Source organism: Canis lupus, chromosome 34, assembly GCF_011100685.1.
Source record: "Canis lupus familiaris isolate Mischka breed German Shepherd chromosome 34, alternate assembly UU_Cfam_GSD_1.0, whole genome shotgun sequence".
Taxonomy (NCBI): domain Eukaryota; kingdom Metazoa; phylum Chordata; class Mammalia; order Carnivora; family Canidae; genus Canis; species Canis lupus.
The window spans coordinates 40743837-40765436 of NC_049255.1; the positions used below are offsets into that span (position 1 = coordinate 40743837).

At 53.5% G+C, this 21600-nt stretch overlaps 1 long non-coding RNA gene across 2 annotated transcripts; it reads left to right on the forward strand.

Annotated features, from left to right (window-relative positions):
• Positions 1-16956: 16956 nt before the first annotated feature.
• On the forward strand, positions 16957-19941 carry LOC111093930. Of its 2 annotated transcripts, none has more exons than XR_005383608.1 (3): positions 16957-17017; positions 17116-17252; positions 19519-19941. It is a non-coding gene; the product is annotated as an uncharacterized LOC111093930 (long non-coding RNA). The 2 variants fall into 2 exon arrangements; XR_005383609.1 differs by lacking the exon at positions 19519-19941 and adding an exon at positions 17341-18034.
• The last annotated feature ends 1659 nt before the right edge of the window (positions 19942-21600 follow it).

Here is a 21600-nt window from a genome sequence, read left to right on the forward strand (position 1 = left end):
AGTGGACAAAATGGGAGGACGGAACAGCGAGGCCCCGACACGGTGACCCCCGCGGAGGCCCTGGAGAGGGAGGCCCTGACATGGTGATCCCGCTGGAGAGGGAGGACACAACAGTGAGGCCCGGGACACAATGACCCCGCGGAGGCCCTGGAGAGGGAGGATGGAACAGTGAGGCCCCGACACGGTGACCCCCGCGGAGGCCCTAGAGAGGGAGGCCCTGACATGGTGATCCCGCTGGAGAGGGAGGACGGAACAGCAGGACCCTGACACGGTGACCTGGGGAGGCCCTGGAGAGGGAGGCCCTGACATGGTGATCCCGCTGGAGAGGGAGGACAGAACAGCGGGACCCCGACACGGTGACCCGGGGAGGCCCTGGAATCCAGGGAGGCTGAGGCTGGCTTTCCATCAAGCCCCTGATCAGGAGGCTGCTGGGAAGGGGCTCGGCCCCTCCTGCCTGAGCCCCGGGCCTGGTTGCCCCTGTGGACACCGAGGGGACCCTCGAGGAGGGAAAAAGCAGTGTCCTGGCCCCAGGCAAGGCCCCCTCCCTACCCCCGTGGCCCGCCCTCCCAAACCGCCCAGCTTCCTGACCACAGACTCACCGGCTGTAAAACCCTAAGAGTCTTGTCTTTTCTAAGATTTTATTACTTATTCATGAGACACGGAGAGAGCGAAGCAGAGACACAGGCAGAGGGAGGAGCAGGCTCCATGCAGGGACCCCAACGCGGGACTCGATCCCGGGACCCGAGGGTCACACCCTGAGCCAAAGACAGACAGACGCTCAATCACTGAGGCCCCGGGCGCCCCTAAAAGAGCCTCTTCTAAGAGATCCCAGCAACTTTGGAGGAAGCACAAAATTGCTCTGTCACTGGGGGTCCCTAATCACAGGCTGAGAAGCCGAGGGCAGGGGGAGGACGCAGTCAGCGGCCCGGTCCCCGCGCAGGAGGGTGCAAACAGGCCCTGTGCCCCGAGGTTCCCGCGCACCGCCCGGGGCTCCCGACACCGTGGGAGGCGGCCTGCGGTGGAAGCGGATCTGGGCCCAGAGCAAGCCAACCGGTCACAGCCGCCGGCAGGCCGCGGGCGGATCCGAATCCGCTTCCCCACGTGTCCCACCACCTGCTGCCCCTGCGCCAGGCGCCTCACGTCCCCCCCCCCCGGCTGCTTGGAGTCTCTCTCTCTCTCTCAACGCCCTCCAACCTCTAAAAAAAAAAATTAAGGAAAGCAAGTCGACATATCTTCACCTTCGAGGGTAGGGATGTCGTGAGGACAAGGTGAATCCCGTATACACACATTTTTCAACGGCAAAGAAAAAATGTGCCCCGTTGGAAAACGATGAAGACGTCAGGAAACAGTATTTTTTTAGAAGCCCCTGTGACGTTCAAGCTAAAGTAAATGAGGTCTGAGCTAAGCACGTCGTGGAGGATCCGAGGCTCTGCCCCCGGGACACAGCCGACCACGGTCTGGGAACGCTGCACCCGCAAAGGGCCCCCAACCTATGAAGAAAATGCCAACACGTGTTTGGAAGCCACAGAACTTTCTAGTACCCGGCCCTGCTTTCTCACTAGAGGCCGAGGCGGGGGATGAGAGGGATCACAGGAAGCTTTTTAAAGCATCTAGAATATAAAAAAAAATAAAAATTAAATTAAAAAAAAAATAAAGCATCTAGAATATAATGGCTCCACGGCCAATACGCTTCAGGCTTTTATGGAGGCAGAAAAAAAAAAATTAAGATCCTCTCGGACAAGCCTGGGGGGTGTTTTCTGAGGGAACGGCGGCTTGAACGCAGGGAACACAGTAGGTGTTGATTTTATGTCATTATAAGTTAAGCCTTTTATTTTGCCGTCAAGGGATGAAAAATAAATATCAAGCCAGTGTGACCCGCGCTCCTGATTTAATGGCTTAATTTCCAGAAATGCCAGTGAAAAATGGCACAAATGTTAGCCTAGGCCAATCCTTCTTTATTATAGTTCATCCATTTTCCCTTTTTCACGAGGAATGCGGCCCCTAACAGGCCTTAATTAAGTTTCTGTTTTACAGCAGGGAGGCCGATGCCTTGCCGGGGAGCTGGGTAGAGGCCGGCGAGGGCGCCCGGGGCTCCCTCACCTGCGGCAGGTGCGGCGCTCAAGACGCTGCTTGTCACGCGGATGAGATGACCGGCGTGTCCACTACGGTGATGGGCGGTGATGGGACCTACTACGTCCCCAAGAGGGGAATGGTGTGTCCTCGTGACACCCGCCCCCTGCGAGGACTGCAGTCTCCACCTTCTTTCTTCTTCTACACCCAGAAAGGGTGTCAGAAGCCCCCCGGCCCCCGGCCCCCGGCCACGTGCACCATGAAACTCCCTCACGGTACAAAAGGTACTTCACGTATAACCCTTTATTCTGTGGGGATGTGATGTGGGGGGGCCTCAGGGATCAGGCGGCTGTGACTACATCAACTGATTGCAAACCAAACACTTTAATTAAGCTGAGTCCCTACTAGATTGGGGGCTTCCCACCAGTTGGTGGGCTGCTTGCTGGTGGTTTTGAGCAAATTGGCTCGACCCCAGCCCGGTGACCGATCCCCTGTCAAAGCTAAAGGAACCACGAATGTTCAAGAGGATTTATACCCGGTGTGTAATCCGAGTAGGAATAAAAGCAGGTGGCATTCCTAGGACCCAGCAGTTGCACTGCTGGGGATTCACCCCAAAGATACCGATGCAGGGAAGCCCCGGGACACCTGCACCCGATGTTTCTAGCAGCAACGTCCACAGTAGCCGAAATGTGGAAGGAGCCTCGGTGTCCTTCGATGGATGGATAAGGAAGCTGTGGTCTCTGTATACAGCGGGATATTCCTCAGCCATTAGGAACGACGAATACCCACCATGTGCTTCAACGTGGATGGAACTGGAGGGGATGATGCTGAGTGAAGTAAGTCGATCGGAGAAGGATAAACATTCTATGGTCTCATTCATTTGGGGAATATAAAACATAGTGAAAGGGAATAAAGGGGAAAGGAGAAAAAATGAGTGGGAAATATCAGAAAGGGAGACAGAACATGAGAGACTCCTGACTCTGGGAAACGAACTAGGGGTGGTGGAGGGGGAGGTGGGCAGGGGGTGAGGGTGACTGGGTGACGGGCACTGAGGGGGGCGCTTGATGGGATGAGCACTGGGGGTTATTCTGGATGTTGGCAAATTGAACACCAATAAAAATAAATTTATAAAAAAAAAAGAAAGCAGGTGGCATTGTTAGGACTTCTCTAAGGAAGCAAAACTAGAAGCGTGAATGTTCCTGTCAGGATAGGGTCAAGGGCATCCACCACCCTGCTCCCAAGAAAAAACAGCAAAATAAGAGTTGCTTGAGAAAACTAGATGTTTGTGACCCTCTCACGTAAAAGCCCAGATGTAGACAGTGCAGGTGTAGAATCGAAGCACCATAGTGACGTCAGAAGTGCAGGTGCTTCTCCGTCCCACCAGATGGGTAAATGGCTTCAAGCGTCAAGGTCCCCCCCGCAGGCCAAGGTGCAGGTGGAGCTCCAGTGAGGACCAGAGCTCTCCCCACGGCGGGCGGCGGGGTGGGGGGGATGGAGACACACAGAGGGCTCCTCCCCAGCCGAGCCTGCCCCCGGTGCACAGTCTTCGCAGAAGTTTCCTGGAACGCTTCTGCTTACGCATCCCTGGCAAGGTCCTCTCTGCAGAGGAGGCTGGGAAAGAATCTTCTAGAGATTGCATTGCTCTCCGTGATGGAAGTCAGGACGCACTCAAGAGGAGGAGGTGGCAATGGATGCTTGGGTAAGCAACGGGCTTTCCCTGGCGCATTGGACTGTGTCAGTCTGAGTTTATAAAATAGAACATGTGATAGTGATAGAAAGCAGGTGGCTGGTTGCCCGGACGTGAGGGAACAGGGACATGAGGCATCTCCTAAGCGTGGTGAACACTTCACTACCCCCAGGGTGGCGAGGGCCTCAGGGGGCCGTGCACGGGTCCGGTCGTGTCATAGACGCACGCAACGTGCCGCGCGGTAGTCGGAATGTTTGTTTCTCCCTATAAGTTCACCCTGTGACCCTTCAGCCCCAGGGGTATTTGAGGTGGGCACTGGGGAGAGGATGCGGCCGGGAGGGTGGAGCCCTCACCAACGACATTAGCACCTTCAAGAGGAGACACACGAGAGGCCCCGGCCGCCTTGTGCCCCGTGAGGACACAGCAAGAAGGTGGCCGTCCCTGGTCCCTGGACTCTCAGCCCCGACAACGGTGAGAATGGATTGTTGTTGTTTAGAAGCCCCTGGTCCGTGATATATTTATTGCAGCGGCCCGAACAGACTCGGCCACACTCTGTGTTAACTGTACCTGTTAGTTAAAGCTGTTAAAACTGTCAAGTGGAAGCCTAAAGAGAGGGAGTGGGGATGGGGACACAACAAAGGAGAACACAGACACGCTTTCTGGGAGGCCTCGTCTCCACGCCATCCGAGGACTCCGCGTTCCCTCTTAACGGTAGAGCTGCTTTCCAAAATACCCCTCCCGGGAGACCGGGAGACTCTTCGCGTAAAGCTTGTGCACGGGGACACGATGACAGCGTATCACGGTCGGCTAGAGGGAGGACAACGGGGACGTGAGGTGACCCACTGCGCCGAGGCCTACGTGAAAGCTGACGAGTCCGACACTGCGCCGCGAGCAACACAAAATGTCCATATCCACCAATTCTTAAAAAGTCTAACTCCTCACCTGGAATAGGAACTCATTAAACCTATGATCCCTGGTTCGTAGGTTCAGCCAAGGAGGCGCAGCCATGGGTAGGAAGGATCGTTGCTTTGGGGGGGGTCGGGTGGGGGGCAGCAAGAGACCAAAATCCCAAGGCTCCCGCACCTCCCGGGAGGAGGGAAGGCCACTGTCGGGCTACCAGGGGGCCCAGCCCTGCAACAGCCACCTGTCGGCACCGGGTACCCACCACGCGCCAGGCCACAGCCCGCCCCAGAAACCCAGACCCCAGCCCCAGCCGCTTGTCCACCCCCGTCCCTGTCGCAGACCAACGGCCTGGGGGCTCAGAGACTGACCCTAAGCCCCAGGCCCTGGCATGAGCACCGGGCCCTTCTGCTCCCCTCTCCTAGGGATGGTCGCTTCTTTCTAAAGTCCCTCATCCTGAGGGACCCCGGGAACCACCGCCCCCCACACCTGCTGACCACCATCCCCCGCACCCGCCGACTGCCCCTCGCCTGGCCTTCAAGGCCCATCCCAGGCCCCTCCTCGGAGAGCCTGCCTCTGATTACCCGACCAGGCATCAGCTCCCTTCTTTCCATTTCCTCGGAACCTGGTGGCCACCCCCGGCTCGCCCGCATCACCTCTTCCCAAGGCTCCGTCTGGGGTGAGCTTGCCCCCCTGGGAAGAGGGGAGCTTTCTGGAGAGGGCCCCGGCCTCCTCCTCGGGGGCTTCGGGGATCTGCTCCGCAGGTGGGCCCGCACGTCCCTCCAAGGCCATGGCGGGAGTGAAGACATTGGCTAGAACCCACGGAGAGCACTTCAAGTCCACAAGTCGTTACTTGACTTTGGAAGAGAAAGGGGCCCTTACGAAATCATTTCGGGCCACAGGGTGGCCAGAGGTGCTGTTATCTCCAGAGGATGTGGCGGGAATTCCTGGCTCTGCATCCTGGTTGGAATTTAATTTCCACCTTCAAGCAGTCTCGCTCTCAAAGGGGGGTTTTGACAGTCCCAGGGCCACGGTGAGCAGGAAACCCCGGGAAGCCTCATCATCAGCCCCAAGACATCCAGGGACAGCCATGTGCGGAAACGGTGTGACATCGGACTCGCGGCCACGGGGCGGCCTCTAGGGGTTTGCAGCCGACGCCCCTGTGTCCCTCGAGGGCTGTCTCTGAGGGTCGTTTTGAAGAAGGGCACTTCCTGGGACCCGGAGCGGCGAGCGGAGGATGCAGGCGGCCTTGTGGGGACATCGTGCAGCAGGGAGCAGGCGTGCGGCCCGCGGCCGGGCACCCCGAGGGGCAGCCTCTAGTGCGCGGAGGCAGGGAGCCAACAAGGGCCTCTGCCGCCCAAATAGTTCACCTGCTGCTGCATTTTATTGGTGACTCAAAATAAAGGCTTCAAGTGACAAGAAGCCAGCGTCCCGCCAGACGATGGTGACCCTGCGGGGTGCGCTGCTGCCGTGCTGTGGCTCCGCGTCCTAGGTTTCGCTGCAAGGTTCTACTCACGGCGTCCTTCGCGCCGCCTGGACTCGGGGGCCCTTGGTGCCCACACGCCCTTGAGCGGTGCACCCTACCCCCCGGCTACCAGACGCCTCAGAAATCCTCAGGGAACCTCCCAACCAGGTCGCTCCAGAAGGACACGTGACATCCAAGTTCCCAGACACGTGCCGGGCTTTAAGCCCAAGATTCACCTGCTGGGAATTCCTTCTGAGAAAATCAGTAAATATGTGTGCATAAGGCCAATCATTGTGGTAATAAGTTCAAATCCCTTAAACATCTGACCAGGGTAAGTAGCTAAAAAAATAAAATAATAAAATAAAATGATGCTCTATTCGCCTAGTGAAATATTAGAGCACCTAAAACTACGTGTCCGTGATGGTGTACCAAATAGGAATAAAAGGTCACAGAGCAATATGACAGCGGGATCTCATTCTTAGGAGAAAAATAATACCGTGCTTTTTTTATTTTACCCAATCAGGTCAGCGGGTTGGTCAGTTAAAAGAAAAAAAAAAAAAATAAGTCAAAGTGGTAAAACACCGGTAATAAACATTTTGTTTTAACCCAAAACATAAATGTACACGCCTCCACCCGTCATTTGATAAAGAGCCAAGATTAATTTATTTTGGTCGCGGGTCCACTTTTTATAGCTCTGCGTCATCTGTCTTTATGTACCACACTGTCAAGTATTTTCAGTTTCAATTTCTTTAATTGGTGACAAAACATAAAGACTCTTGTGAAGCAATCTAAGTCCAAAATATTTCCATATTTCTATAATTTTTCTCCGACTTTGATGGCTGTCTTGCCTCCACCTAACGCGAGAGCAAAAATTCAGCAAGTTGCCTTTTGAAGCATCTCTCCCTTACCACTGACGTTCATTTCCATAAAAGTGATTCTCTTCTCAAAATCGCATTTCATCAGTTTGCATAATTGAGATCACACAACCAGTATAAACAAATTTGGGGGGAAAAAAATACAACTGGCTCTTGATCAGTAGACGAAACTGGTGAGAAAGCAAATGCTTTCTTGAAAGGAGCCTACTTGCCACGTCAGGCGAAAAATTTTTATGGGGGGGGGCGCCTGGGTGGCTCAGGGGTTGAGCATCCGCCTTTGGCTCAGGTCGTGACCCCGGGGTCCTGGGTTCGAGCCCCACATCGGGCTCCCTGCTCCACCGGGAGCCTGCTCTTCCTTCTTTCTGCCCCTCCCCTCCACATGTGCATAAATAAATAATATCTTTTATTTTATTTTATTTTTTAAATAACATCTTTTAAAAAAAAAGATTTTACTGAGCAAAAGAAGCATTGCTTAACCCAGCACGTAGGCCCCGTGGAGGCCAGCGCCAGGCGGAAAGGCCCTTCTCCCAGTTGTCTCGTGGCTGCCTCGACAATAACCCTCCAGCCTCAACCTGCGCCACCTCCCCAGGAAGCCTTCCATGATTACCTTGGCCTTTCCTCCTGCTCCTCATCACATCAGCCTGCATTTTCTCCATAACCATCGTCGTCGTCTCTGACTCTCATTTACTATTTGATGACTGGTCTCTTGTCTCTCTTCACCAACAGACCACCAACCTGTCCACCCACTTGCTCGTCAGGGCCTCGCACACCACCTGATAGGTCGCTGCCATCTGACATGTATTGGGAGTTTGTGTGTGCGTCCGGGTGCTTGTAGTCGAAGTGGTCCCGGGAGGAAGAAATACTGTGTCATCAGAGGACTGCAGGCCCTCATCGCCCACGGCCTAAGTCGCAAGCAAGCTAACGTTAGAGAATAATTTAAATTAGACTCGACAGCACGAGGTGGTGTGGTGTGTTATCGAGCACAGCACCCCAGGACCCTGGTAAGAACATCGCAGACCCCAGGGGCGATGACAATTCCCTGGGAACTTCTCCAACGGCACCGATCCCTGAAGCATTGGTGACACTAACGTGCAGCAGACGGTGCGACCCCAGAGGAAGCTCAGTGTCTCCTCTGATTTGGCCCCTCTCCTTGTGCAGTCGGTCAACAGCACCAACCAAGCAAACCCAGTCATTTCTAGCATCTCTCTTCTCACCACGTCGAAGGACACATTCAGGCCCTTTGAAAATCTCGAAGACGGTTTCACATGCAAAAGACGTCACTCGGCCTCCAGAGTCTGACCCGCCCTGAGTCCCTCCTTTCCAGCCAGGAATGGAGTGCAAAGGGCCCCCCACCCCGAGGGGCCAAGGTACCTGGCGGGGAGGGGACCGGTTTGCAAGGGCAGGGGTTCCGCTCCCACCCAGGACGCAGCCTGGAGGCCGGGAAAGACGCTCTGCACCTGCCGGGTAAGGAGATGACTTTACGCAGGCGGGTGCCAGGGGGAGATTTAAGGAGAAATATCTCAAAAGAAAAGGAAAGGGTCTGGGGTTTCCTGGAGGCAGGTAGACAAGGGAGTCGGGATGGAGGATGGGGTGGGTGGATCCCGGGGAAAGCCAGAGCGAGGTCCTCTGTGGGGACGAGGGCCCCTCGGCTCGGCTCGCACCGGGGACACCTGCGAGCACTCGCAGAGCAGGCCTCCTGCTGGGCCGCCCGCCCCGTGGCCCAGGCTCCCTGCCCGCAGCTCGGGGAGGCCCTGGCCCCGCTGCTCCCAACCAGTCCTACCGGGAGGTGCGGCCCACCGACCTCCTCTCCGCGCCCTGGGGCCTCCAACCGCCGAGGCCTGTCCTGTCGTGCGGGGGCCTGCAACCCTCACTCCCGCCGCATCGGGCTGGGACAGAGCCTTCCCCAGCGGTTCAACCCCACCCGGTCCCCAGTCCCCAGTGCAGCAGGACCACAGGCAGCCGCTGCAGGCCCGGGTGGCAGCGGGACGTGTCCCCCACGGCCTCCGGGTGCCGGGCCCCTGCCCACGCTGTCCGGGGACACCAGCCAGCCCGTCCCCCCAGTGGGTTGGCCCAACTGTTAAGTGCTCTCAACACTCAAAAGCCAAAGTCTAACCTCTTTGTAGCCATAAGGGAAAGCTCACTTACCCGAGGGTGTCCTTTGAGCGCCCTCTCGGGGTCAGCCTGTCCGGAAGGAGCGACAGGACAGGACGGTCAAGGTGGGGGGCGCCTGGGGGGCCCAGTCGATGAAGCATCTGCCTTGGGCTCAGCTCATGATGCCGAGTCCCGGATGGAGCCCGGCGTGAGGCTCCCGGTCGGCAGGTCCTCTGCTCCCCTCTGCTCCCCCATCTCCTCTCCCAGCTCGGGCTCTCTCGCTCACGCTTGCTCACTCCCTCTCTCGAATAAATAAATACAACCTTTAAAAAAAAAAAAAAAAAAAGATGACCGAGATAGGATAGGAGAGAAAATCAGCCCCTCCCCAATCTAGAAACTTCTCGTCCCATTAAAAAGTCAACCAACCTAAAGTACCCTTAAGACTTTAGCGCCTTGTGCAACCACGACCCCATTATAGAATCTCAATGTCGTGGCCTTTTTGTTCTCCAGGACTCGTAATGTGCCTCCTTCACTGTCACACACACGTCTGACCTCTTTTCAGACACATGTTTGACATCCTTGCAAATGCATGTGAGCAGCAGCCCCCTCACGTCTCGCCTTTTTTGAAAGGGCTTTTGGAAGTCCACTTACAAGGTGACGTGCAAGGCCGTCTCCCCACCCCCCCGCCCCCGTCCATTCCGAAGCCCCATCTCCCCAGCTGACTGCAAGGAAAAGGTTGAAGGGGAGACTGAAGAGAAGAAGCCCGTCACTGGCAGACGGAAACTGAAAGGACCCCAAAAGAGAAAAAAAAAAGTTTTGTGGGTTTTTTTTTCTTCGACCTTGCTTCTTTCCTAGCTTCTGTTCTCGCTAGGATCTGCACCCCCGCCCTGCACACGCCTGATGTGTGCCCTCCCTTAGGGACAGAGTCACGGGTACCTTAGGGTCCTCCATCCCTGAGGAATGACCACTGGGGCCCTCCCAGGCGGATCACATGGCCCCGGCCCGGCCCTGGGCCCACCAGGGACTGCTGAGGCTGCGCTGGGCCCTGCTGGGGGGACGCTGACCTCCGGGAGCTGCGGGAGGACAGGAGGGAGCACGGCAGGGCCGCGAGCTCTTCCAGCCCTAGCGCAGCGCCTGACACCCCCTCGCCGACCTGTGTCTGGGCACACCCGTTTTCTCCACGAATTCATGCAGAGTGGCCTACTTTTCCACATATTATTTATTATCTGGGCTGCTGTCTTATCGATTTTTGAGACCGTTTTGTTACAAAGGAATGGAAAAAATCTGATACAATAAAACTCTCCTCATTGACAATAATAAAGCCACGTCATGAAATGTAAATTTATATGTTTTCCCTTGTAAAAAGGTAGCATCCGTGGGCTACAGTCAGGTTGTGGGAATCAGCTGAAGGCTGTTTCCGAGGATTAATAAAAACAAAAACAAATATAAATACATTAATCTTTAGACGTAAAACCTAAGATAACATAATAGACTGCATTTCTAAATTTTAAAACTTGTTGGCTTATGATATTCTAGAGATATTTATTTCATAAAGGAGCACAATGTTAGTCTTACAAGACTATATATATTTTCTATTTATATTCCTCTTGTCCCATTTTTCATGTGCATTATATCATCTGATTTTATTATGCTTCATATTTTATTTATTCATTTACGAGGCCCTGGGATTTTATTTCTCGAAGTCTTAGCGGAATGTTTACTAAAAAACAGATAATTAAAAATAAAGCCACACAGCTCACATGCACATTTTGTTTTATGTGCAATTATAAATGTATTTTCAAGACAATTTTAATGTCCAATTTCCACGAAGCGTTTTCGTCTCCCTCTGCAGCACATACTCTAAGGAAATCTTAAAAAGAGGCTGTTTGCATAATTCTGGTAACTGCAAGCCGCACAGATCCCACCGACCCAGGAATGCCCAGGAATGATTTGCATCCCGGTAACAGAAACAACAGTTATCTTTGATGCAAGTGGGTTTCCCAGAAAAATAGAATTGCCAAGAGGTGTTGGAAGAGGGTGGTTTGGAAAGAGGTGGGGACCACCGGGATCCGGAACTGGGCCCGAGGGGGCCTTCGTAATGCTGTTCTGGTGGCCGTCTTGCTGTCCCAGCTGCCCTCCCGCTGACCCGCAGGAGCACGAGGCACACCACGATCAATGCCAGGTACCACGCGCCTACGTACGGCAGTGGTGTCACCGTGGCCAGGCTGCCCTGCCCTCCTCCTTGCACCTGCTACGAGAAGAACAGCAGCCAGCCTCCCCCGTTCGCCACTGTCTCCCCCGCGAGGCCCTTCGGAACCCTTCGGAACACACGCCTACAACGGTGCGACACCTCGCGATCGATCGCCCCCCACCTTTAGATGTTCCTGGGCCGGTAGGGAGAGGTGAAGGAAAATGCAGAAACTCCATAAAAAAGGGAAACGCTTCAATCCGTGTAACTACCGAATAAAGAGACCGGATAGGAGCTTGGATCCCACTGGCATGTACCCAGCTCCTCCCTTTCTCACCCCCTATTGAATAAATTCAAGTGATTGATGCTTGTTTTCCCATAGTCAGCTCAAGGGTCCCTGCCCCCGGGAAGCTCTCCTGGCGGGGCCTCCTCACACTCTCATGACACCTGCCGTGTCCCACCACATCAGCCTGTCATGTGACCCTGCAACACTGGTGTAGGGGCTTGACCTCTTGGTGGACTGACTTCCTTGACGGCAGCGGCAGGGGGTCGACATTCCCGTGGCCCCGGTGCTCAGCCGAGAGGCCGATACACCTAAAGGGTGCTCGGCAAATAGCAACGTATCGTCCACAAAAACAGCCTATCGCTCACGCAACGTCTAGCTCAGTTAGGGCTGCTCCTGCTCACCTTCCCAACGTCTACTCCCCCTGCCTGTAGCACAACTGGGCGAAGCACTGGACATACACGATTTAATGTGAAACTCAAGCCATCTTACAGGAAGTGCATTTTTACTCCTAAATTACAGGTAAGTAAAACACAAGACACGGTTATTTCACCGGGATCACCCAGCCAGGAATGACAGAGTTTGGACCTAATCCAAGGTATGTTTGACTTGAAAACCTGTTTTCCTTTTTTAGTGCTACTTAAAGAAAAACAGTTCCATACATGTTGCCATTAGAGAAAATAAACTTGAACCTGTGAACACGGCCTCCTCGCTACCCCCTCTCTGGCTCCCCGTCTCTCCTACAAAGCTGACGTCTTCATGCGTTTGGAAGGAAGGCGGCCGCCCTGAAAACAGTCCACATTACTGCTTGAACGAAAAATATTAACTATCCCACCAACGGTCTAGTGTTCACATAGTTTCATTTTGTCAGAAATACAGTCCGTGTGGTCATAAATTTGCTCACATATAAAGCAAACGTCACACACTCTATTGCTTTATAGGTCCCGCCTCACAACCCAGCGAGCCCCCAGCCAGTGAGAAGCCCTGACCTAAAGGGTGCGTTTCCAGTTACGGGCTTATCCACTGAAGCTCCAGTACTTACATCTACCTCTAAAAGATTCCTCCATAAAACACAAATATTTTAAGACATAAAATGGACCAAAACGATAGGATGGAGCCAGGTCCTTGGCTGAGGACCACGGTGCCTGTGTTGGGGGCGAGGCAGGGAGGGGGCCGGTCCAATCCAAACCTGTCTCTGGTTTTGTGTAGACTGTGTACCCCTAAGCTCCGCAGGAACCAACTTCAGCCTCATTTATTCAGTGAAAAAAATAATAAAAACCACTTCCTGTGTGCAAGGCCAAGTGCAAGAAGATGTAAAAATCCATGCGTAAGGCCAGTGAGAGCTGCCATGAGTAACCCCAGGAGACTTGTGGCCTTAGAGGCCGTCACTACCAGCATCGGTGGCTGGTGGCAGATTGAGGGGGGTCGGTGTTCAGGGAAGACGTCCTTCCCTCTCACGGGATCAGGTGCTCCTGAGCTGCGGCCCCAAATGGACAGAAACAAAGAAGGTCGTACGCGGTGACTGTAGATGCCACGCACTTGGCCAGATGGTCCTTCTCCACGTCTGGAGGAAAACAAGTCCCACACAGAAGAGCTGCGGGAAAGCCACGCAGCCAAGGGCCTGGGAATAAGCCGAGGCGCGTCCTTACAGGGGGACGATTAAGACAAGGAACGTGCTCTCTGTGGCAAGAGGTAAGGTCAGGTGGCAACGGCAAAAAGTGCTCGTTTCCTCACACCTCTGACTCGCCACCGCAGTCTCGGAATCTTGCAAGTAGGCACCACGACTTCTCCACGTCCCCCGCGGACGATGTGACCATCGGCAAACATCAGACGAATGAAGGAATGACTGCTCCCTTCATTCTCTCTTGGATATTTGCCTTCCTTTAAAAAAAAAAATTATGTATTTTAGAAAGACAGAGAGAGCCCGTGAGTGAAGGGAGGGGCAGAGGGAGAAAATTATTTTCTTTTATTTTTTTTTTTTTAGTTTAAATTTACTTAGCCAACATAGTTCACCATGAGTTTCAGGTGTAGAGCTCAGGGCCTCATCAGGTGTGCATCACAGCCAGTGCCCGTCACACCACGGGCAGAGGAAGAGGGTCTTCACGCAAACTCCGCACCGAGCATGGAGTCCCACGAGGGGCCAGATCCCATGACCCAGACCATCGTGCCCCGGGCTGAAACCAAGAGTCGGACACCTCCCTGGCGGAGCCACCCAGGCGCCCCGATGTTTGCCTTCTCTCTAAGGCTTCTCTTCTCCGCTTGCCGACCCCATGCCTCCGCATAAAGTCGTCTGTCTGAGCGGGACGGGAAGCCGGGGAGACAACCCGTCCGAAGCACCACCTATCACTCATCCTTGTTGCCAATTCCCAGAGCGATTGGGAGAATGTGATTATAAATGTCCAAAAATCTCTGACATATTTCAAGCATCATTCACTAATATTAGTAGCACATTTATTTAATTCCGAGCATCTCTCTGTATTTGATAGATTGTAAAGAGGAATTTATAGGAGACGAGACAGGGTGCCTCATCCCCTATTAAAACGAATATAAATAGCTTATGAGTGATGGTTCCCTATAACAATTTGCATAACCAATGCACTTCACCAGTAACTGTAGGACAGGCACCTAGTGTTCTAACTCATGAATATTTGGGGTAATTAAGTAGAGCACAGACTGTAAATACAAGGAAGGGGAGAAAATACAGAACTTCTGCAAAAGCTTATCTGTAAACAAAAGACGCGGAGCTGCGTTTGTTCTGCCTTTTAATTCTTTAGCATTTATATCTTTAAAAAAATAATGATGTAGGGCCACCTGGAGGGCTCAGCGGTTGAGCATCTGCCTTTGGCCTAGGGCGTGACCCCGGGGTCCCGGGATCGAGTCCCACGTCGGGCTCCCTGCATGGAGCCTGCTCCTCCCTCTGCCTGTGTCTCTGCCTCTCTGTGTCTCTCATGGATAAATAAATAAATTTTAAAAATCTTTTTTTAAAAAAAAAGGAAAAAAATAATGATATAAAATACCTGCGGACGATGTGGATCATCTGGAGACGGAGGTAGATACAGAGGTACGTCTGCCCGGAGTTTTAAAGCAGTCTGTAACGTAAACTACTGGGCCGCAGACCACGTCTGAACAGGTTGTTTAGTGCTCCGGTCCTACGGGGTTAAGAGCCTCCGTGCAACACGCTGATCGTGCGTGCTCCTTTCATCCCTCCAAGGAGATCCAGCAAAATGATGAACACACATATTCTTGCAAAGTACTGGAAAGACAACATTCCCACGAGACAACGTGACAGCTACGAAATGAAGTGTGTAAGCCAAAGACTCCAACAGCTACGTTCAACAAACACACCTCCAGCAAACCTCCCTGCCCCCACTCGTGCAAATGGAATAGGATCCCGTCGAAACAGCGACTCCCCTGCTCTCTACATTCAATACTAGGAAATAATGCAAATTTCTGGCTCTATTTTAGTGTCTTTTCGGGGCCTACTTTCCTTTCTTCAAGGAAAGTAGGGGATCAGGGACAACAGTCTTCCCTAGTCTACCCACTGGTCCAATCGCCAAAGAGCCATTGGTCAGATTTTGGGTAAATCTGATAGGATTGAAAAGGGCTGGCTGTGGTTTGTAATCACGTGAGAACTCACAGCGACCTTTAAGAACGTTTGTTGTGCGTCATTTCTAAATGATTAACTGATCGTTTTAACAAGTGGAATCCTTTAAATAGGCCTCATTTTAGGTGTGACCACTAATCCCCTCTCAGAGAGACAAAGTCTTCCTAAACAGGAGCAGCTGGGCCAGTGAATCTATTTTGTTTTTAGTTGGTTTTTGTACATCACTGAGACACTGGGGGCTCTCTCCTGAGTCCACTCCCTGCCTGGGCGTTGTTGCCCTGCTGGGAACCCTTCCTCCATCACCTGCAGTTCTGAGAGCAACAATCCTATTTACCATGGGAAACCAACAGCAGTTATTGGGTAGAATGTGTTCCCGGTGGGTCCACCACGGGCCCAAAGCTTCCCAGCTTCCTGGGAGAAACCGCTTCTCAAGCCTCAGCCGGTCGCACTGTAGACATGCAAGTGGGAAAAAGGCATAAGACAATGTCGGGAAAGAATGCTTCAGCGATGACGCTTGTTTTGAATTTTTTTTTTTAAGATTTTATTTATGAGAGAGAGAGAGAGAGAGAGAGGCAGAGACGGAAGCAGGCTCCATGCAGGGAGCCCGACGCAGGACTCGATCCCCGGACCCCAGGATCCTGCCCTGGCCTGAAGGTGGTGCTAAACCGCTGAGCCACCCAGGCTGCCCTTGAAATGGTTTTATAGCAAAATAAAAGGCATAATTCCCTCATTCACCTGCTTCCCGGTGGCAAGGCAGGAACGGCATGGATTCTCACATTTTTCCTTCTCTGATCACTATACACTGTCATCGGATCTTTTTAAAGCCCCTTTATGTACTGCTCCTACCTGCCTTACATCCAGAGGCTTCAAGGTTTTAAGGATATAAAAGCAGCGGCCTGGGATCCCGCAGACAGGCATTAAAGTGACATTTGCAAACATCATTGTTTCACTCCCAGTTCGCAGGCATTTTGACAAGAAGAAAATACAAACCTTCACTCATTCCAGGGCAAACATTCTGAAACCAAATGATTTACATGGTGATGGGCAAAGGTTAAATTCATGTATTTCATAGCTTCTTACCAACTTTCGTCAAACCTCTAACATGTAACTATGGAAATCCTTATATGTGGAATATCCCATATATGGAAATCCCTTATTGATGGATTATATATTATATTATATATGTATTATATATATTCCATCCCTTATATATGGAAATCCCATATCCTTTCTATATGTCCTGTGAATATATGCAAAATAAGCATTTTCATGATAACCTTTGGGGTCACGAGGTCAGGTTTCTGTATAGGAGACCCCTCACCTAAAAATGTATATATACACAGGAGAAATCCTTTTAAGTGTAAGAATTTGGAGACATGAACTACTATGCAAATAAGGCCTTGAATGTTCTTTGATATACATTTTAAAAAATACTATGATATAATATTAAAAATTATAAATATTATAATATAAAGTATATTAATATTTTAATATACATTTTTAATATAAATTACATCTCCTGCCATAGAAAACTGGGGTCACAGCAATTCAGGGGAGCACACACACACATACACACACACACCAAAACCCACCCAAATCTCAGAACGGCCAAGGGGAAAGCACACTCAACTAGCACCTTTGGGCAGGGATGCGGAATTGTGATAATGGAAACCCTATCTCCAAGAAAACTGTTAAGGTGACTTTGGGGAGAATCTAAGAAAGAGACCGAGATTACACATAAGCTAATGTTCTATTTGTCAGATCGGAATATTCTCAGAATGTTTACATTTGCCGGGGAAAGCTACTTATTGTTAGAGCTTGTAGTTCTGCTATCGTGGATATGGAAACGTCCAGGTTAGTTCAAAAGTTTCAACACGGACATTGCGACATCCCAACATCTCATCTAATCCCCCCAAGCCAAATGAATTTGAGTTCACATTTTTTTTTTTTAGACATGAAACTTTGAGGAAAGTGACCTTAGATGAAATTCATTGCTTCAAAAAGAGAAATTCTTGAGCAATCGATCCCAAGATAGATGTCGTCTGAGATCATCAATTGGTTCATTGATCCAGACACACCAAGGCCTCAGGTACAACTTCTGGGGGCGGGTCTATAAGCCTCAGCAACTTAAGGAAACTGCAATACGATAGTTTACCCCCCATTTCTATTTTTGACAGATCAAGAGCTGTAACAAGAAAAGTGCTTACCCCATGGTGCTTCCGTCGGAATATATTTACAAAATTAACTTTGAAAAAAAAATTGGAGTTGATTAGTTACATTAGACACTCTGTCAACAAATCCAGCTCGTCCTAATCAGTCATAATTAACACTGATGTCTGATGAGAGGTACAAGTAAGAGCAGGCGGTGACGGCTGAGGTGCCCCTCTAGGGGCCTGCCGAGAGCCTCTCGTTATCTTCCACTTGAAGAAGCCGCACGTTGGCTGCTTTGGTCGTTTTGGCAGAAGAGACAGACGCCCGGGCCTCTAGTGGCTGTAAGGGCCTGGCACACGGGGGCGTGTAGCGTGTAGAGACAAGTGGCTTCCAGTGTTCTCGACGAACGGAGTGTGAACATCAAACGCCAACTAACCCATGCTTTCCATTACAGCTCTCGAGCTCAAGATTGTTGGAGACCACCTCCCAGAGCAACCCTCCAGGTCACGGGGGGCCATCCGCATGCACCAGGGCCCCTACTTCCCTCTCACTCCTTTCCCGCTGCCTTTTATAGAACTCCGATTCCCCAAAGCTTTACAAACCAGAGAATTTTTTTTTTTACCACCGAATTCCTTGTAGCTCTGCTAGACACAAAGGAGAGAAACAGGACCTAGTCTCCGTGACTTCATCAGGGCTTAGGATTTTCCTTCCACCCCTTCCTGCTCCCCCTAGAATGGAGTAATCCTCTCTCACTTGGATTTTTTTTTTTTTTTGAAGATTATATGTATTTATTCACGAGAAACACAGAGAGGCAGAGACACAGGCAGGGGGAGAAGCAGGCTCCCTGCAGGGAGCCCCATGCGGGACTCGATCCCGGGACCCTGGGGTCACACCCTGGGCTAAAGGCAGACGCCCAACCACTGAGCCCCCCGGGCGCCTCGTCTCACTGGGATTTTTATCCTTCTCTTGAAACTGCCTGGTCCTCATCTGCCTGCAAACCCACAAGTCTTCTCATTCTCACTTTCCTCTGCTCCTTCGTGATCCACTCACTGGTCAACCACGAGCACCTGATCCCACGCCTCTGCCCCACTTGCTCTTCTCCTCCCCCCACCACCCCCGACCCTGATCCAAAGGCTCCTTCTCCCTTCCTGAAGCCTCCTCTGGAACACTGGGTGGAGCCCATCATCCAGGTCTCCCCGTGGTACCAGCACCACCGATTCTCTGAACTTCCCCGTCAACCTCTTAGGCTTCTTTCCTCCTCCCCTCAAAGTCCCCTTCATCCCCACTGTGTCCCCAAGGCTCCTTATCCTCCCGTGTCCGTTCTCCCACTCCCCATTCCTTCCGTTGGAATCCAGTGCTCATTCTCCCAGGCTCTCAGGTCCCTCGCAGGGCACACACAGTAATATCCGGGAGAATTTATTTTGTTTTACCATAACTAATATTAAAGCATATTCTCATATTAAAACAAACATAAATATCAATTCATACACTTAAGATTTTTCCATTTAGAGACACCCGGGTGGCTCAGCGGTTGGGTGCCTGCCTTCAGCCCAGGGCGTGATCCTGGAGACCTGAGATCGAGTCCCACGTCGGGCTCCCTGCATGGGGCCTGCTTCTCCCTCTGCCTGAGTCTCTGCCTCAATCTCTCTGTGTCTCTCATGAATAAACAAGTAAAATCTTTTTTTAAAAAAAGATCCAAAAAACCTGAATCCTCATCCCCTCCCTTCCTCGGGATCCTCTATCAGCAGCAGCACCAGTCTGGCCCAGTCTCAAACTTCAAAGTATCCGAATTCCTTCCTCTTTCCACCAGCTGCGCCCACGCGCTTGCCAAGCTGGCACATGTGTGACCACCCTTCCGTCAGTGTCCCTACCCCCGTTCCTACTCTCAGTGCCCTTCCTGGGGCTCCCAGTCCCTCGCCTCGAGCACTCCCACAGCGTGTCCTCGGTGACCTGCCTCCTTTCTGCCCCGACACGTATAACATGTGCCTCCTCCACACTGATCATTTCCACTCCCCAAAACCTCCTGAGATTCCCCACATCTGCTGAATAAAGATGGAACTCCTGAGGCCGCCATGCAAAATCCGCCCTGGTCTGATCATAGCTTATCTTGCCTTCTTCTACTTTTACCCCCAAAGGTGCTACATCCCCACAAAAACACCTCATTTGAGCTTCATGCCAACACTAGCATTTTTCCATATATGCAGGGGAAAAACCGAAGCGAGGGTGCAGCACCTCACTGCCTGAACATCTCAATAAACGAAGTTGGGCTCTTCAACGCGCCATGCCCTTTGCCCAAGGGGGGCTGTGTCAGCGGTGACATGGGTCAAGCAGGCCGCGTCGTCTGCTGCAGAAGCAGAGAAGTTCACTGTCCCTGCAGCAGCTCCCCCGTCCCCTGTAAGGCCTGCTGCCAAGTCCCCTGGGCCTCCTGCATTTCCACGTAGGTCTCTCCTTGCTTCTGTGTGATCTCAGCAGGGATAAATGAACCTAAGATATTAAAATGTAATTTGTTCAGATCTTTGCCTTTAGGGTGAGCACTAAGATGCTGCCATCAGCCAGAAAATTTGTGATCTAATTTGGAAGCAGTGAGCCATGCTGTCTTCTCTCAGACCGTCAGAAAGCTGCGCTGAGTTCCCACTTTCCTCTGGTTTGGTAAAAGCTTTGCTTTCAAGCTATAAACAATGTTGATTTTTTTTTTTCTGCACCTTACCAATTCCAGGGGAGAGTGAAGGCGGGGAGTAGGAACGGGACTCTTCAGCGGTGACCCTATGGGAACCGCAGGTTGCACGAGGAGCACCTTTCATGTCGCGGATTCTGCTCTACCCCGCCCCCCCCTCCCCCCCCACCCCACCCCACTCTTTACCTGTCCTGTCCCTGTCCCTGGCACCTGTGGGTCCCAGGGGTTAGGGACCGTGTCCTCAGGTGCCCCAGGGGGGCCTCTTATCTACCCACCACTTGGGCCAAATCTTCAATACAGTTGCTAAACCTGAATCAAGGAAAGATTTTTGGTTTTCTGCAGAAAACTGAGCTCCTCTCCCATTTTATCCCACCCAAAGACAGGTTGTTATTACTAGGTCATTGGTTTCTGCATTTTTAAAAAGGTTTTACTTATTTATTTATTTATTTATTTGAGAGAGAGAGAGAGAGCACAGCCGGGGAGGGGGCTGCGGAGAGGGGCCCCGGCACCCTGAGGTCACCTGGAGCCGGAGGCCGACGTCACCGACCGAGCCCCCAGGTGCCCCAGTTTCTGCATTTTTGAATTGGGTTTAACTCTGCCCCGCAGGTCGCATCCCGGCTCCGCGGCCCCGCCACGGCCGTCGCACTCCCCCAGGCGCCCTGTGCCCCGGGCTCCGCGGAAGGAGCCGCCGCGCCGCCGGGACGCGCTGTCTGCGAGGCCGGACCCACCCGCGGCTTCCAACGACGCGCCAAGGCCCGGCGGCCCCAGGAGATGCGGCCCCGCTCGGCGGCCCTGGCGGAGCCGAACGTGTCGGGAACTGCGCGGGCAGCAGGTGCAGCGGCGGGGCGGGGCCTGGGCGAGGGGCGGGGCCTGGGGCAGAGGGCGGGGCGGAGCCTGGGCGAGGGGCGGGGCGTGGGCGAGGGGCGGAGCCTGGGCGAGGGGCGGGGCCTGGGGCGGGGCGGGGCCAGGCGGGGGCGGGGCGGGGCGGGGCAGGCGGGGGCGGGGCGGGGGCGGGGCGGGGGCGGGGCCTGGGCGAGGGGGCGGGGCCTGGGCCAGGGGGCGGGGGCTGGGGCAGAGGGCGGGGCGGAGCCTGGGCGAGGGGCGGGGCCTGGGGTGGGGGGCGGGGCGGGGCCAGGCGGGGGCGGGGGCGGGGGCGGGGCAAGGCGGGGTGGGGGCGGGGCCTGGGCGAGGGGCGGGGCCTGGGGCAGAGGGCAGGGCGGAGCCTGGGCGAGGGGCGGGGCCTGGGGCGGGGGGCGGGGCGGGGCCAGGCGGGGGCGGGGGCGGGGCAAGGCGGGGTAGGGGCGGGGCCTGGGCGAGGGGCGGGGCCTGTGGCGGGGGCGGGGCGGGGCCAGGCGGGGGCGGGGCCAGGCGGGTGGGGGCGGGGCCTGGGCGAGGGGCGGGGCCGAGATGGGGCGGGGCTGGGCAAGGGCGATGCGGGGGCGTGGGTGGGGGGTTGAGGGACGGGGCCAGGGTCTGGTTGGGGCCGGAGAGGCTGGGGAGGGGTGAGGGCGGGGCACGACAGGGGTGGGGCGGGACTGAGTGGGGAGGGGCGGGGTGGAGGCAGGTTGGGGCGGGGCAGTCCTCCAGGATCCGCCCACCTTCCTTTTTTTCT